The sequence below is a fragment of the Peromyscus eremicus genome, chromosome 12 (genome assembly GCF_949786415.1).
Source record: "Peromyscus eremicus chromosome 12, PerEre_H2_v1, whole genome shotgun sequence".
Lineage (NCBI taxonomy): Eukaryota > Metazoa > Chordata > Mammalia > Rodentia > Cricetidae > Peromyscus > Peromyscus eremicus.
This window is the reverse complement of record NC_081428.1, coordinates 69238357-69251099: the sequence shown is the minus strand read 5'-3', so window position 1 is coordinate 69251099 and position 12743 is coordinate 69238357. Positions and strand designations below refer to the sequence as shown.

At 42.8% G+C, this 12743-nt stretch overlaps 1 protein-coding gene across 1 annotated transcript in view; it reads left to right on the top strand.

Moving 5' to 3' along the window:
- Positions 1-12743, top strand: part of Lpp (LIM domain containing preferred translocation partner in lipoma) — a 547833-nt gene that overhangs the window by 384337 nt on the left and 150753 nt on the right. The window lies entirely within an intron of this gene.

Sequence of the window (12743 nt, the reverse complement as noted above, 5' to 3'; positions counted from 1 at the left end):
AAATAATGATTATTGCATAGGCCCAGAGTATGCCACAGACTTCTGCCTTAGTAATAAGCAGAGAACTTGAGAAAGTCACAAAGATTTATCTACGGGCTCAGCCCAGAAATGCCAGGAAAAGAATAGAATCCCAGTATCTATGATTCTAAACTTCATTCCCTTTCCATTGTATATTATACATCTAGTTAGCTGTGGATATGGTCTATGTACCACTATGTCATAAGTATTATGATAAATATTGTGAAGGACATGCAAACCATAGAGACTAGAATCTGGACTCATGGGGAAAAAGAGTAAGCTAGACCCTGAATCTTATAGGAAGAAAAAGATGCTTAAAAGAAGACTAGAACCAAATGAGAGAGATTAATTTGTGAGTCTGCTGATGGAGGGAGGTAACTTAACTTTTCCTCACAGGAAACATGGGTGCTAGTAATGTCATGGCTTGGGAGAAAAGAGTAGAAAAATGTATGAAGTGCTGACTTCTATCTTTAGCCCAGAATTTTTTTTTTTTTTTTTTGTGTGTGTGTGTGTGTGTGTGTGTGTGTGTGTGTGTGTGTGTAAGTAATTTTGAAAATATTTAGCCACTCCGAGGAGCTGATGATTTTGCATATGACTGTAAATGTGTTGCATTGTACTCCATATGGTCATTTTGTACCACGATGCTCAAGCTGTCTCCTCCACCAGACATAAATTAATAATAATAGTAACAGCTTTGGATGAGCCTCTTGTTAGATGAATTACACTCTCAACAGGGACGTCCTGAGCCTCTGCAGCCCTTGCTAACTCAAGGTCATCACCATGACCATCTATTAATATGCTCCACTGAAATGCGTTCTTCTCTCATTTCCCCCCAGGCTGTCAGCTGTCATCTCTGCTGTGACTAAGCGGCCTCTTGCAGTCTTTCCCACCACCTTCAGATGTTTATTGGTTCCAATATCCTCTGGCACGAGAAAGAAATAACAAAATTGGCATTAGACTCCTTGGTGAACAGGAGCCAGTAAGCGTAACGGGAAGCCCGGCAGAGCATCCCTCAGAGAGGAAGGCTTTCTCTTGACTGTTTCACAAATAGAGCTGCTGAGGCTGTGCCTTGCTGCTTCACCCTCACTGTAGCCTCCCCCTTCTCCATCTTCATTTTCTTTTCCTTCTCTTCCCAGCTCTCTAGGAGTCTGCAAATGTGGGCTATAACTGCATACTCTTACCATCCGTCGGCTGGGATTGCGCTCTGCCATCCTAACAACTAGAGGGCCGCCTCTAAACCAGATCCTTTTAGACTGTCTCCGTTCTCTGTGACTTTCAGAACACACTGATGTGAAGCCGCATACGGTTGGCAGCTTCCAGCCATTTATTTGGACTATCAGGCAAGAATGCTCACAGTCTTTCTGATGAGCGAAGACATCTTTATTTCCAGTTCACACCCTTCATAATAAGAAGGGTATTTGAAGTGAAGCCAAAAAGCATACTTCCCAAACTTCATATTTCAGATGCTTGTAGGAATTGGAAACTCTTTCCTTACTTACCCCAGCATATCCCTAATTCTGTGGTAGAAAAATGACAGTAATGTACTCATAGTCCAGGAAAAAAAAACAAAACAAACAAATCCAATACTTCGCTTACTTTATAGGAAGGCTTCAGTTTTCTCAAAATTCTATTTTTAGGAAGTAACTGGAGCAGATACCCAATGGAGGAAGGTCCTTTTTGTTTTTTCATTTTAGCCTCTTCTATCTTTGTAAGTGTGGTCATGCTGTTGATAGCCACAAAGGAGCCTCTGTAATAGTTACCAGAAACTTCTTTGAAATTGGAGCAGATATCTCAAACACACACACACACACACACACACACACACACACACACACACAAACACACACACACACCTTGTTCCTTATTAGTTAAGGCTAGAACTTGCAGGCTGGAACAAGGAGGTTTTCTGCATTGGCCAAGACTTCCTGCTAGGGTAAAGACAGCTGAACCAGGAATGTGATACCATCATGACATCTGCATTTCTCTGTTGTACACTGAGGGCCACCCAGGGTCCCCAGCGCTCCTTCTTTCATGCCTAGGACAGTCTTCCCAGCCTCCAGTTCTGCACTTTCTCTCTGGAAGTCTCTTCTGTGTCCAAGAATGTCCATGCGTTTGAATGCTCTGCCCTGAGATGGCTTTCCTTGTGTTGGTGCTACATCATAGGCAATGGGAATTTCTTGAGGGACTTGTCTTCGTGCCATCTCAAAACCCTCCGAAGGCCGGATCTGCTTCGATGTATCTGCTTCACTTTTGTGGGTCTGCAACTAATGTAGTTTCCAAAAAAGTAATTAATATTTATGGAAACACAAAAGTGGGGCGAAAGGATCGATTACTACTGGGAAAAAATGTATTGCAAGCCCTAATATAACAATTTTTACAAATATTCCAGGCTGGCCTTGAATTCATAATTCTTGAACCTCCACCTCTCAAATCCTAGAATGGAAGCCTTTCCTACTATGTGGAGCTGCATAGACACTTTTAACTTGAATACCCTTTTGTTGCTTACAAAGTTCTTTTATATGTATTTCTGTGTCACTCAGCACTATGGTGATACTGTGTACAGCAGTGTGTAGTGTGTGTGTGTGTGTGTGTGTGTGTCCATTTTGTGTCTGTGTGTTGCTTACATTGAACAAACTCGCACTTTCATATACAAACTGAGTTCTGTAAGGGAGAAAGTGCCAAGCTGACTGCTGTAGCCTTGCTTCATGAGCCGCAGCCCTTGACAAGAAGAAAAAGCTCAGTGAAGAGTTGTTAGCTGATGATTCTTCATCACAGTCACCTCAAGTGCCTGAAGTGTCAATATTGTATCTTCCGTTTCTTCAGGTTGAAAAACTGAGTTCTGGGGACCTGCTCAAGGTCGTGAAGTTAGATACTGACCAAATGAAAACTTGAATTCCAGCTTTCTATTTCCTTATTCTTTCTTTGCCGGCTTCTGGGAATTGTCTGTATTAATAGCAAAGCATGAAATCTCTCACAGGGAAAAATTGCTTCCAAATTTAAATTCATGATGCATACACAAGAAATGACTGACTTTTCAATCCAATGGTAATGCAGAGTATGTGATTTTCAGGGGGAGGGCTTGCTTTTCTGTTCTCTCGCCATATTGGCATGTCTCAGTGCACACGCGTGCACACTGTAACATCCCACACTTCGTAATTTTCCAGGGTCTTGTTAATGCCTCCGCAGATTCTCCATGCTCTGACCTTCTAGGTATCTTTCATAGCTTCTGCTAGGCCGGGGACCTTCTAAGGGGCCCACATAGCATTTGTTATAGGGATGTCATCGAGTATAGAAAGCTAGGGGAAGAGGAAAAGCTGGCCCTTCTAGTGCAGAATGAGGGCCAGGCAGGTGATTGTGGAAGTTTGTATTCATCCTAACTGTAGCTCATGCAGGCAAGCAGGGTAAACACATGCACCACTGACTAAGTTGAATTGAATATTCCAGAGTGTCAGTAATCACAGCAAGATCCTGGATGGAATACCCTTTTTATTGAAATGGAAGCCACGGTACACTGGAGAGATATGATGTAAACACTGTAGCCAGGAAAGGGGAGTCTGTTAGCCCTGCCACCTAGAACATACAAACTCTTCAGCTGAAAGCATCAGAGTAGAGCCACTTTCTCTGCTCAGGAAACTCTCATTTTCTTTCACTTAAAGCATGTTTGTGAGTGAGCATAAGGTATACAGTGCCCTGAGATCACAAAGTAAAATGCAAGGGAACTGCACTCAGGTATGCATATTCACACACACACACACACACACACACACACACACACACACACACACACGCACACGCACATAATTTAAAAATCTTTATAAAGATTTGAGGGGTGAAGAGTTGGCTTTGGTGGCTCAGCAGTTAAGAGCTCACTGCTCTTGAAGTAGACCTGAGTTTGGTTCCTAGTACCCTCGTCTGGTGGCTCACAGATGCCTGTAACTGCATTTTGAGGGGAAGCTGCTACCTCCTTCTGGAGTCTGTGAGGACCTACACCCACGCACGTGCCCCTCTCTCTTCTGTTCCTCACTCCACCCCGCCCCATCTCTCTCTGACTCTTAAATACAGAATGAGAAAATACAAGAGAAGTAGCATTAACTTTTAATGTAAAGAGCATGTGGGTAGGGGTGAGTCACTGAAAATTGTACAAAAGAGATCTTGAGTTCTGTAGGATGTTGCAGAGTCTGTAGCAATGCCAGTGAGTAGCCCAGGAACTCTGTAAAGACTATTTTTATACTCACTTAGACAGATGGTAATAAGGTAATGGGATGTCTAGTCTATGCAAATTCACAAGTCTGGTTCTGCATTTGACCATGAGTCAGGCCTTGGCCATGGTTTCTCCATGTAGACTTCTTTCTTTCCCTTTTCCTTTCTCATAAATGACTGAGGAGCCTCACTGGAGGCTGTGTGTGCTTCTTTTCCTGGAATTATCATTTGAGGAAATGCTTCTCTAAGACTTACTGGTCTCTCCCTGAGGAAACGTGCCCCTACTCTGACGTCACCTCCCGTACATGGTTTGTAGAGATGGATTATTGGGGTTTCCCTCCAGTCCACCGTTCAGTTTCTGCTTCCAGATTCTGGCTGCCAGTTCCATATTTGGTTAAGATCCTGTTTCTGCCTGGTTTCCTAGGGAAACGGTTTATACAGGCTGCTGTGTCCATCTGCCTCGCCTGCCTGGGTTTTTGACTATATACCCTGATTATTTCCTAATCGGGAAAAGAAGCCCCGGGCTGCAAATGGAGGGGAAACCCTTGCAGTGTGTTGAAAGTAAGTTTGTGATGATAAGCGAGCACTTACAGAGTTGTGCATGAGAGTGTGGAGCATGGCACATGTATGTGTGATTCTACCTGTCTCTGCATTACAGCCACTGGGCTAAAGCTGCTAGTGTAAGTGCATAGTTAGGATGTATGTCAAGAACTCTTAATCTATAAATCTGTTACACTTAGAGTGTGATCATGGACCTGGAAGCCTTCCTGCACAACATTCCCAATCAACTGTAACGTAGCTGAAGGGACCCTAAACTTGAAGTCGTGACCTGTTTATGTTATGAATTGTTTAACTTCAGGCTGGATCTTCTCATCTATGAGAGGTCCATCCTCTCATTGCCCAGGGAATTTTGATGCGTTGTGCTGGAGTTTCTGTGACTAAACTGACTTATTAGGTAATTACACATTTCATTTTTTGGCTTTTATACTCCCAGGTGCATAGGTATTGAACCATCAGAATTGTAGTTTGGGACATCGTGGTGAATGTCTGTAATCCCAGGCAGAAGAATCTAGAGGTCAAGACCAGCCTGAGCTACAAAACAAGACCATATACCCAAAAGCAAATAGTGTAGAGTAACCTAACGAATATCCTATGCTGGTTTGATTTTTATGTCAATGAACTGTCTCCTCCAAGAGAAATGTATGTATATCGTTTTCAAGTTTTTGAAAGTTTTGAAATTGACTCCTAAATTTCCATCCAGTACACTTACTATGGACCGCAGGTTATGAAAAATGAATCTGTCTGTCTTCTAAGACTTTGGATCCTAGTTGCTACATTCACCCTTGATCATTGTTGGAGGTCAAAGACTAGCAGAAAAGGAGAAGGTTTCAACATTATGAACACACCAGCCTCGCCCTGTAGTCAGGCTGGCCAGTCCAAATGCTAAGATGCTGTAGCACAGACATGGTTGGTATTCCAGAAGATTCGGGTGAGCCGGGCCTCTCACCGGAAGCTCCTGAAGAAAGAATATTTGGAAAAAAAGAGCAGCCTAGGTCTTGTGTCAGGACATTGTCTCATCCCTTATGTTAGAGATGGAGCCCTCAGCAAATAGAATCTGGTGTTTCATTTAATTACTTTTCAAAATGCCATTACCAGAATTTTTATGTAAATGCATATTTTATTCCCCGAGGCATGTTAATATGAAATCAAAATTATACGGCACTGAAAGCAAAACACAGTTTCCTTTCTTTTGACTAGTCCTCTTTAATGTGTTGTTGGGAACACGCTATAGGATGATGAAGACGCTCAAACTTGGCTAAAGACTCCTTCTGAGGTATTCATACTGCAGAATCAGTAATGTCATCATGCTGGTCATTAGTCAGCTCACACAATGCAGTTCAGTAGACTCTGGGGTTAGCAGAGGTGCTGGGGCTCCAGTGTGGGAAACGCAGGTACCCTTAGGGAAACAGGCCTTCAAGTGCCTGCCTTAGTGTGAATACTATGGGCTAGTCAGTGATTGGTGCCTCAGAGAGACAGAATTCTTATTGTTTATATGTCAAGCCTCGTTCATCTGTCTTGTTACCCACATCATCCCTAAAACAGCCCTTGCATGTGTGGCTGCTAATATTCTCTCCATTTTTACAGGAAGCTGAACCATAGAGAAGGTAAGTTATTTGTCCAAGTCAATAATAATTGCCCAAGCAGTAAGTTCTAGGCTATGTCCTCTTCTTTTACCCTCTGAAAACAAGATGAAATTAAAAAACAACAACAACAACAACAACAAAAAAAAAAAAACCCTATATTGGGTTTGATGGGTTAAGAGACAAGATTTTCCTAATAGAACCTGAAGACTAATGGACAAATCCTGCTTTGGGTGTGTGTGTGGGGGGGGGGTAGATTTGGAATGCCTGACTCTTGGTATATATAATAATAGGTATTACATGAGGAATGGGTAGCCTTGAGGTCAAAAATGGTGTCTGAGATAGTGTAGAGAGCATGAAATGAGCTGGTCTGAAACAGGGAGAGTAGGTAATAAATGAAATGTAAACAAAGCTTCGCGGTGGAATATGAGAGCCTCTGAGAGTCAGGCCAGCAAAGCCTCCATCCACCTCACCTAGTGTGTCTAAGGGACACCACTAGACAAGCTGGGCTGTACAAGCAGCATAGCAGAAAGATTATGGCTTATATCTACAACAGAACTCAATTTGAGGTCAGAAAGCAACTGCTTAAGCATGTTATCCCAAGAGAATGCCCAGTGTGCAAACCCACGTCAGCTGGACTGATTCTCCACCAATCAGCCCTTTGCATTAGCCTCGTGTGCCTTAGCAGGCAGTGGACTCAGGTTACCTATGTCCTCCATCCCCTCTTAGGAAGTTTTCTTGGCTTTTTTGTAAATAAATCCTGGTTTATCACTTCCTATGACCTTATATCCATGCACCACATTCTATGTGGTGATGATTTTGATATAGTCAAAGCCATATTCCTTGGCCTAGTATATTCAGGACTAGGGTCAGATAGCCTTGAACCAAAATGTTATCATTCACGTCCTATGTAATGCTCAATTTCCTAATCCATATTGTGGGGATAGTAACTGTATTTGCCTCACAGGAAGTTTTGATTATTAAATAAAATAATCTACTTAAAATATTTGGCCCAGTGCCCTGCACAGAAGTGCCAATAAATGTAGCCTTTATGATTATGATTAATAGCATGAAACACTGATAATGAATCTTGACAAAGAACCTTATTCTTCCTGTGCCTGGCTTTCTGTGGCTACCACAGCATTTACCAATGATAACACTAGGAGGCACGGAAAATTCTAGGCTCCCTTAAGGTGGAACTGATGCATCACCATGCCTTATTTTGCAGGCTAATCTATGAAAGATCTTTCTTGGGAGGATTAGAATGAATACCATAGAGTATTTTGATACAGTCAGGGCAATATCCCTTCACCCTAGTATGCCCAGGACTGGGGTCAGATATCCTTGAACCAAAAAACATCATTTATGACCTATGTAATCTCAATATCCTCATCCACATCACAGGGTGATACCCATGAGAATGGCAATCCATAATGAGGAAAGAAAAGTTGACATAGCTCATGCCTTCTGGTGTTTAAGTAGCAGCTGTTCTTGTCCTTAGTTACCCTTGAGAACTAGTTTGGAAGCCTTCTAATACTGTTAACTTCCTGGTCCTCACCTAGAGATAGAGGTGATTGTTTTGGGGCAAGTATTGCTGTGACTTCAGCCCCGACTGATTCTGATAAGCCGGTAGCATGAAGAACTTGGGGAGTAGGTAGACAAGGCTGGAAAGCGTGGGAAAGTGGTTATGGTGGTGAACACACAGTCTTCATGTAGCGAGCACTGAAGGAGAGTGCAGCTAGTTGGGTCTTGGCTTCAGCTGGGTTTCTTATCTGTGTGGTATTTGCAGGAAGCTTGAGACAAAACAAAGGAAGGGGGAACCACAGCATCGAGGATGTGAAAGTTGCCTTATTCAAGCAGGTATTAGGCATGAAGACTTAAGGGGGAAAACCAAAGGAAGCCGGCTTATGTGTGGTTAGGAGAGACATGGGTGCTGATTGAAGAAACACAGGCCTTGCTATCGGGCTCTCCAAAAAGCCCTCTCTTAGCTTTGCTTGTCTTTATCTGTGTGGTACACAACTCCTGAACCCACCGGGCCACAGGATGATTCCAAAGCCGTGGTCATACAAATAGCCCTGGTTAATCTCAAACAAACAAATAGACATACTTTGTTATGCTTACCCTCTCCTCACCATGCTTCCTGATAATCTCTAGTTTTCTAAGTTACGGGAAATGAATATTCTAGTACCATTTCCACCTTGTCCATCTTACAGATGAGCAAATTGTGATGCCAAGTTCTCACCTCAGTAGAGACCAATCTCCTTGTTGCCTGTCTGCTGTACCATAGTCTAATGATAAGTTCAGAGCCATAAAGACCAACTTTGGAATGTCCTCAGCTTTCTTACTGAGCCTTTGAGCTCTCCAGCAAAGCTTAGAATGGCCCCATACCATCCCGGTTAACTGGCTTTTTATCTTCAAAAATAATTGACATCTCCTTTTTGTTGACAAAGCTCTTACCTTAACTGCCCCTGACACCACTGGAGAAGGACCCATGACCTTGCTGAGATCTGCTGCATGCCAAAGAAGACTTAATTTCCTCTAAGTACTTGAGAGGAGAAAAACAATAATCTATATGATGGGCTTTTGGCTGAAACCCATATCCTCTAGAAGGTAGAATTTGGCATAACTCATATTCCAGTTTAAAGAAAAATGTTTTGTTCTGATGTCATCTGCCTAATTAATGTAAAAGAGGATTGAATTTTTTTCCTATGCAATGTCATTTAGCCTTTGAGATTTTAGAGTTAAGTGGCCCAAATCAATCATTGTCTTCTTTAGGCCTTACAGATGCCCTCAGCTGGATTGAGCTGCCCCTGAAATTTCTAAGGTGTTCCATTCATGACTCAGATATGGTGCAGGTGTGTCCTTTCTCACAGTTGCTTGTTCACACCGTCATCTGTTGAACAGCACCTACGTGCCGGGATGAGGAGGAGGGAGGGCGTGTGCACATTGTGTGGAGGAGGAGGCTGTGAAGGCTGGATTGTCGTGCACTTACTAAGTAGTCGTCAGTGTGTTAAAGAAGAGAGGAGAAAGCTGGAGAAGAAAACGGGTTCATATGGCTCATCTCTTCAGTGAGAACTTAGTGACAGCCTCCCTTCAGGGCAGACATAGTGCTTAGTGAAGAAACAAGGAAGAATAAAGACGGTCCCTACCCTCAAGGAGCTCACAGTCTATTGAGTTGCCTTTCTGATTCTCCCACTAGATTATGAGCTCCTGGAGGGCAGGCACTTGTATTCATCTGAAACGGTGGATACGATGCAGAATTAAGCTTCAATTGCCGTCATTGCCCTGTTGCTTTTGTCAGAATCATTCCAGCTATGTGATCTCGTTTGGAGAATGTAATATGCAAAGATTGAACGAGACAAGGAAAAGAAACAGGTTGACAACGTTTTTCTGCCCCTTACTGTTGGTGCTCAGTGATCTGCTGCTGCCTGGCTCAGCCCTTGGTGCCTCGAGGTTGGGAGGAGTTAAGGCTGAGATATCTCTGACACCTAGTTTTGGTTGGCAGCAGATCCATTCCCTGCTTGGTCAACTCATATGCTCTAGGCTATAAGCAAAGAGCCCGGGCCAGACTTGGGCTCTGGGCTCTGAATCTCAAGCATGTACCTTGCAAAAGTCAGAACCAAAGTCAAAAGAAAATGATGAAATTCACTCTCTGGCCAAAATGCTATTATTTCAACAAGGACAAGTTTCTTGGCATGAGAAGTTGATTTGATTGTACTTATGTAACCTGTTGTATTTGCAAGGGACAGTCATTCTCATAAGTGTCTTAAAGGGGAGGTGTTGACTACCTCTAGTCTGCGCTTGAAATCTTATTTTTCAGAGCATTTTTTTACAATTCATTACTCACTCATTACAAATAAAGTCTCTGAAGTTTCTGTGGTAGGAGTTGTTGGCCTTCGCAATAGTCACTGGCTCATGAGGCATGACTAAGGCCCAGAGAAGTTGGTGACTAGCCTCAAGTTCTATAGCTCATTGTGCTTCTGTTCATGGATGCTCTGCTAATGGCTCAGAGGAACCAAGTGAGAGAAGTGCTACTCATTTTTGTCTGGCTAACACATTGAGAGCCCTGAGCTTCTGTTTTGGCTTGTTGTTTAGAAAAGTCAGAGCAGGGTATTCAAGATTGCTTCTTCGGCTTATGAAATACTGTCGTCTATTCCTGTGACTTTGATAAGGTAAACCTTGTCTGTCATGAGCGTTGTCTTTCGTTCAGTCTTGTCAATATTTATGTTTAACATGCTCTTAAGTAGTTACATAGTGCTCCCAGTGGCCATGTCCAAACCTATTCTGTCCAAAATAGAACCAGCGTAGTCCAGAATAGGAAGATGAGATGTAAGGAGGTTAGAATGTGCCAGCTGGGGGCTTAACTTCTAGCCTTTGGTTTCTGAGTTCAATTTTTTTGTACTACAGAGTATCTCAATCTCAAGACCTGATCTCCCTGCTGTCTGCTGTTTGAGAATTAGAACCTGGTAGCCTGGAGTCTGAGTGAAGTAACGTGAAGTATCTGTTCATGTAAAGAAAAAAAAAATCACATTATTCAAAGGATCTGTTCCATTTGTTTAAAGAAATGTATTAGCAGGGTTTACCTCTAATTTCTTCCCCCCCCCCCAAAAAAAAAAATCTATTCAGTGTTTCTTCCATCTACAAATTGAAATAGAGAAGTTGGCCTAATTCTGCATTCCCTTCTATCACAAGTAATAACACATTCTAAAGGATGATAAATAGCTTGTCGGAAACGTAGATGGGTTCTATAAATATTACCCAAATCTCAGTAGTCAAAATCATGTACAGGAGAGGACTGCCTCTGTGACCTTGCATGCTGCATCTTTCTCCTCTTTCCAGACCTACTTTGGTTGTTAAGAACATGAAGGCCAGAGCCAGACAGACCAGGAGGAGAGTCCTGTTCTTCCTGCATGACTAGGTAGACTTCAGCTGGCTGCTTGTGGGCCTTGGCCTCTGTTTCTTCATTTCAGTCCCATCTTTATCTCCATTTAAAACTCTTGAATCTGCATAGTTTGCCATTGAGAAACAGTGTCAACCGCACCTTACTAGCAGTTTAAACGGTAGAACCATGAGTGTTCTAGAGTACACCATAGTCTCGCCTCTCCATTCAAGTGCTGCCACCTCTCTGCTCAGTTCCTGCCATTTGGACTAATGAAGTTTCACCTTTAGTTATGAATGCAATATAACAACATGACCCAAAGTTTGGAAATAGAGAAGGGAAGACAGATGCCAACAGCCATGACACACTTAAAGTATTCCACATTGTGCTAAGGCCTGGGACTGAGGCTAGCCTTGCACTTGCCTATGGTAGCTAGCTAGAGTGCTCTGGAGCCTTACACCTTGGTGCCTTCCATTCTCATTGCTGAATGAGGGCAAAAGGGAAATACCTAAGCAGGGAAAAAGGGTGCATTGCAAGTATTCAGAGTAGAGCTTGCCTTCCCAAATCTTACGGCCATGGTTCTGGGGAGACAGCTGAGCAGTTAGGAGCATTTACTGCTCTTGCAGAGGACCTCCGTTCAGTTTCCAGCACCCACAGGGTGACTTACAACCATCCAAAACTCCAGTATCAGGAGACCTCATACCTTATTCTTATACCCACAGGCACCAGGCATGAACATGGTGCACATACACACATGCAGACAAGACACTCGTACACATAAAATAAATCAATCTTAAAACATTTCACTGTCATGTTGAAGGATGCTAGGGAGTTGTTCTGCCTCTTATATGTTTGCATGCCATTGCTTCTGCTCCAGAGTTTGTTTCAAAAGTAAAACAAAATACGTGTGAAGAGGACGAAGATTAAACACAGTTAGGGAAATGGTACCTCAATAGGCAAAATGACTGTCTAATAGGATTTGAAAGATTTATATATAGCAAAGAAGAATCTAGACTTCTTACTGGCCAGTCTGCTGTGTCCTTACTTTCTGTATTTCTGTACTTTGCTTGTTAAAATAAAAGAAATCCCTGTATCCTGGTTATTACCTGTAAGTGTAGATCCAGTTGTAGCATCATTTGACACTGAACCTTTTCAAACTGTCCTACATGGCAGTGTCATTGTTGTATGAAGGGGCCTCACCTGCTGGAGTGTGGGTGCCTGTGCGTTAGATGGGGAGCGCTTCAGCTAAGCTCCTCTGTAAAGTCAGCACATAAAGACTTCTACAAATCTATGGAAAGTGCCAAAGGAAAAAACCAAAAGCAACCCAGCTTCTGTTTTGACTCTCTTTCTCTTATGTGGAAGCTTGGCCATGTCAGTGAAGTCCCCAGGCACTCAGATCTCTCCACCTCAGCCTCCCTCTGCGTGCTGAGTTGTTGGTATCAGACATCACCACAGCCGCTTTCGGGCTCATTTACTCCAGCCTCTCATTAAAGTAATCACTTTTA